Raw genomic sequence first — 6000 nt, forward strand, 5'->3', positions numbered from 1 at the left:
ACATCAACAAGAGCAAGAATAAGAACCACATGGTTATCTCAATAGATGCAGAAAAAGCATTTGACAAGATCCAATACCCCTTTATGATGAATGCTCTGGAAAATATTTCATTTCTGTTTTTGTTTTGTTTTTGTCAGTTGTGGGGATTGAACTCAGGGTCTGGGTACTGTCCCTGAACTCTTTTGTGCTCAAGGCAAGCGCTCTACCACTTTGAGCCACTTCTGGTTTTCTGGTGGTTAATTGGAGATAAGAATCTCATGGGAACTTTTCAACCTGGGCTGGCTTTGAATTATGATCCTCAGATCTCAGCCTCCTAAGTAGCTAGTATTACAGGTTTGAGCCACAAGTGCCTGGCCATTTCTGTTGTTTTAAGCCATCCAGATCATGCTAACTTGTTGTAGCAACCACATGGTATGATTATACCTAGGATCATCCTTACTAGAGAGAATTACCAGGGTTGGTTTTCATAGCTCTGTTAGCATGGCAGTAATGCCTGGCACAGAATAGTAGCCCATGAAGAACAAAATATGTGTTATGTGATTAGCTCTTTTTTTTTTTTTTAACAAAAGATGTTTTAAGGAGTTTCCCACGTTTTATGCATTCAGTAAATACTTAAACCCCAAGAAAAAGTGAAAAGGGTAATTTTAAGGATCAAGTGGATGAGTACATTTTACTCAGGTGTTATCACGCAAGCACTTGATAAGTGATGACCTTCCTAACCTGGGCCATTGTAGGCCACTTTGAAGAGTGAACCCTTCCTCCTCAACTTCCCTATAGAGACTCAAATCCAGCCTGTTGGTTTTTAAATGTACGGTCATGTTGAACAATGTGTGCCACTTTCATGAGACAAGTTACGGACGTCTTTCCAAATTAGGGAAAAAAATTGAGTCATTTAATGTCCATTGCATTGAATATCCTTGAAATTTCTTGAAAAAGAACTTTAAGTAGTCACAGTAATGAATAGATTCCTGGGCAGTAGAAACACATTTGCTAATGGAGTAAAGTAGGAGTCATACTAAGGATTTTGTAAGTAGAACTGGTACGCAAGTAACAAAATGTAACTATGCTCCTTCTCTAGTCCATGACTACCCTTTCACATAGTCTGATTCTGTGTCCTATCTACTGAATTCCATACACTAAGTCAAGAAATATCTTCAACTTTCCTTGGCCATGTTCCATTTTCTTTTGCTTCTTTATAGTCAACTTTCTTCCTCTATTTAAATATTCAATTATTCTCCTGATTTACACAGTTTCTCCCCAAAGTAGATTTCATTTCTCAATTTAGATGATGGCCATTTGGGGTGGAAAGTCATTCAGATCCTTGTGTCAGACAGAATGTTGGCCTGTAAGAATCAGTCTCTCATGTCTTAAAATCCCCTTAAAAAGTTGGACCTTTTTTCCATTTGTATTCATGATCTGGTGCCAGATTCTTAGGCAGTAAATCTGTCTGAGATGACTGTAAGTCCCCAGGACCCATGAGTTTCAAGACACATTTAATTTGGCAGAACTTTAACTAAGAATTGTTCCGTATCATCTGGGTCTCCTCATCAGGGAGCCAGCCCAGTGTTCCATTCTACAGCCAAAAAATTTACCTCAGTCCTGGTTTCACTTAACTGCGCGTCAGAACCTCAGGTCAGCTGTTGAAGTCCTTGTGTATGTTAGTAAAGAGCTCCACCTTCATCTGATATGACTTGTTTAGTGCTGTATTCTATAGCAGTGATGTTTAAAGCTGAGCTACAGTTTATGAAGTTTTCTTCTAGTAGGCAAGTTCATGTTTCCTTCTTGCTTACAATCATATATCAGAAGTCACTTCCAAGGCTAGTAGAAAGATTTTCTAGCATGGAAGTTTCACTCAGTACTGTTTTTCCTGGCCTTGATGAAGATTTTGATGCATTAGGGAATATTTGTGGAACACAAGAATATCTTGTGACCTTTCCAGTACCCTCCTCCCTCTGTCCCTGCCACCACTCAAATTCTCACTTACCCTAGAAATGACTTACAGAAAATAGTGTTGGCTAAAGTTGATACAAAGGAGACTTTCTGCAACCATCATTTCCCCTATACATGTCACTGTGTACATAACAAATTTAGTGTGTGCATGTATGTGTGTGTGTGTGTGTGTGTGTGTGTGTGTGTGTGCATGTGTGCACATTGTGCTGGACAAAATGAGATGGGTGATGGGGGACCCAGAGAAAGGAAGTACAATGAACTTGCAGCTGTCATCCCAAACATGAAGAAAACAATGGAGATCTCCAGTCTTGCCTTAGCGAGTTCATCAAATGAGTTGGATTGATTGTTGATGAAAAATGCAATGCTCCTCGAACATGAACCTCTTAATGTCATTTCCTAGTGGTTTGGGTGGGCTAATGTGACAGTTCTTTGATAAGCAATCACATCACATCTACAGGCTTGTTTTTAATTCTCATTGTCTCTTAATCTTCAATTTTTTTTATCTACCTCCTCGGTCTCAGTCTCAGAGAAAGATATGCAATTCTACTGACTACTTAAGAGTAATGGTCTTGGCTTTTCCTGAACTGAGATTGGATCAAGTTGTACAGGAACACTAAGGACTCATAGAGGCAACTTTTATGTGTATTTTTTTCTATTCGAAGTCCATTTCCTAAAATAGAAGTTTTTGTAACTTATTGGAGATATTCATATTTGGATAATTCTGCAGTTGTATGTTTTAAGTGAAAAAAAATGACTACAACCAATATTGTCAACAAAACCAAAGAGAAAGCATTCTCTTGCCTTGGGCTGTACATGTGAATTCTTCTTCCTCAAGCCTAAAACACACATCATGAGCTTAATGTTTCCAAGTGTGACACTATCCTATTATTTCCACATTTTCACTTCACAGGAAACCTCTCAAAATACTCTTGTGACATGAGTGCTCTCAAGAAGATACAGGGCCAGCCATTGCTCATACCTACTCACATGTTTTAGAGTTTAAGTTAGAGTAAAAATTATTTCATATTTGATCTCCTACTAGATGAGACTGGTATTTTTTCACTAATTAGAAAAATTCCCATGAGGGAACTTTTCTTTGGGCAAACTGAACTCCAAGAAGTAGAATCAAGAGGTTTATAATTTAATTTAATTTTTTGCAGTTCTTTCTTCTTTCTTCCTGTTTTCTTTCCCTTTATCACTGCTTTTGTCTTGCATATAAGTTTATCTGATTTGGGTAGGAGAAGGGGAAACACAGAAATGGTGGGGCAAAAGGTACTAATTCAGCAGTGATCCTTAGTAGACACAACGTTGGAAATGAACTATACAACTTGAGGGAGAGGGAGGGAGAAACCTGGGAGAAAATGAGGGAGAGGGTAGTAACACTGTTCAAAAAGAAATATACTCCGTCTATTTGAATTAGGGAAGGGAAGGGAAGGAGAACAACAGAATGATGAAACAAAGGACAAGGGTTGGGGGAATGCAACAGCAATATACACAAGACAATCTGTTGGAAATGATCTGTGTAACTTGGGGGTAGGAGCGGGGGAGAAAGTAGGAGAAAAATGAGGGAAGAGGTAACAAGTTTGACAAGAAACTTATGTAATTGTAACCCCTCTGCACATCACTTTGATAATAAAAAATGTACTCAATATCTGACTTATGTAACTATAACCCCTCTGTACATCATCTTTACAATAAAAATAAAAATTAAAGAAGAAGAAAAAAAGAAAAACCGCCATGTTGAAATTCAGTACAGATTTAAAAATATATATCTTACTTAAAACTACATTTTTTGTTTTTGTTTTTGTTTGTTGGTTTGTTTGTTTTTTGTTTTTTCGGTTGTGGGACTTGAACTCTCGGCCTGGCGCTGTCCCTCAGCTCTGAAGAGCTCAAGGTAAGTAAGTGCCTTGCCACTTGAGCCTCAGCACCACTTCCAGTTTCCTGGTGGTTTATTGGAGATAAGAGTCTCACAGACTTCCCTTTCCGGGCTGTTCCCTTTCAGGATTGGCTTTGAACCACAATCCTCAGATCTCAGCCTCCTGAGTAGCTAGGATTACAGATGGTGAGCCATCAGCATCCAGCTCATTTTTGTGTTTTCTATTATTCTTAATATGAAAGATGGTATTTCATGCTCTTTAACATAAAATGGAATTTATTTCAAGGGTCAAAATATGACATTTGCTGTTTCATTTTAAAGTAGATAATAATGCCTTTGTGGAATTAAACATCTGCTAGAAATTCTATTATAATCAAATCCAGGGAATTTTGGTATAATTTGTGAGAAATATATTGTGAAAAATATATCGAACTTATGAAGAATAATGCATGATGTTTCAAGATGATTGAGCCATAAAACACAACCCTCATTTATCATATCATTCTAAGGTCTTTAGCCTTTTGATCAAGATAGCTCTATCACTTTACTTTAAAGTTTCTATGATGAATACCTAAATTCCAAACAAATTACAAACTTTGTTTTTTAAATGATGATCTTCAAACTACTGTTACACTTCTTCTAAAGGTTTTAAGCATTTTTGGTAAAACTCAGATATACCAATTAAATGTCTATTTAACACCACATAACCTCCAAACCATAGTTCTGATGTCCATCGTAGATTACTCAGAGAACAAAGGAAGAATTACCTTTGATTTGTCTTTTCCTAGGCAGCAACTCAAACCAAGTCCTAAAAAGAGGTTTAAAAATTAAGATGTATATTTGGGCACTGGTGACTCACCCCTATGATCCTAGCTACTCAGGAGTCAGAGAGCTAAGGATCACAGTTCAAAGCCAGTCCAGGCAGGAGAGTCTGAGAGACTCTTACCTCCAATAAATTACAAAAAAGAAAGAAAAGAAGGAAGAAAGGAAGAAAGAAAGAAAGAAAGGAAGAAAGAAAAAAGAAAGAAAGAAAGAAAGAAAGAAAGAAAGAAAGAAAGAAAGAAAGAAAGAAAGAAAGAAAGAAAAGGAAGAAAGGAAGGAAGGAAGAAAGAAAGAAAGAAAGCGAAAAGGTAGAAGTAGAGCTTTTGGCTCAAAGGGTAGATTACTAGTCTTGAGCAAAAGAAACTTAGGGACAGCGTTTAGGCCCTGAGTTCAAGCCTCAGGACTGGGAATAAAAAAATTAAGATGTGTATTTTTCCCTAAATTCGACAGCTTTTGCAACTTCTATGTGAAGATTTCATCCATTGCTTTAAGTATCTATTTATATATCAATGTACTAAGTATATGCATATATATACATATATTATATAATCTATTACTATTATCTAGTACTATATGCAAGTGCAACAAGTTAAATTCCAAATCTCAATTACAATTGACTGAAAGCCATTTCATTTTGTTTGATAGACTTAAGTTTACACCTTTCTGCCTACATGGCTATGGTATCAGTCTTTGCTACGTGGGATGCATATCCAGGGCATTGTAACTGCTTTGCAGTTATGCTTAGTTATGAAAAAGCTATTGATCTTGTTATAGACTTTCTTGCCTTTAAATCTACATTACAAACTAAAATTCTTTTGAAAATATAGTATATATGTAACTAGTGAAGTTTTATAGTGTTGGCCCAGAATAAGCAGATGTGAGAACTAGATCATCTCTTGAGGTCTTGAATGGAGTCTTTCAGAGCAGACAGGACTAGTGAAGCCCACAGGGGTACTCTGGGTCTGAGCCCAGGCTCCTGTGATAGCTCTCCTCTTCCCTTCTCTGCACCATAAGACCAGCTCCAAGTTTACTACTTAAACAGATTTTCAAGTAGCATTTCTATTTAAAGTAGGATTCTATTCCTGAAAAAAAAGGAAGAAAATAAGTTCTGTCAAGAAAGGCATAAAAACAAAATAAAAATATCAGTGGTTACTCATTGTCTTTTGTGTTACAGATTTTTAAATGTGAAGTGGGGACAGGCTCCTTTTCCCTAACTCAATATCTAGCCTTCCCTCTTTGAGATCCTACCAACCCAACCCCCCCCCCACCACCACCAAAACATCAGGCTCATCTTCTCATGATCAGCACAGACCACACAGCCAGGGCTGGGAGCTACTGATACTGGGAAGTAA

Source organism: Dipodomys merriami, unplaced genomic scaffold (assembly GCF_024711535.1).
Source record: "Dipodomys merriami isolate MVZ:Mamm:240054 unplaced genomic scaffold, mDipMer1.0.p SCAF_738, whole genome shotgun sequence".
Classification (NCBI taxonomy): Eukaryota; Metazoa; Chordata; class Mammalia; order Rodentia; family Heteromyidae; genus Dipodomys; species Dipodomys merriami.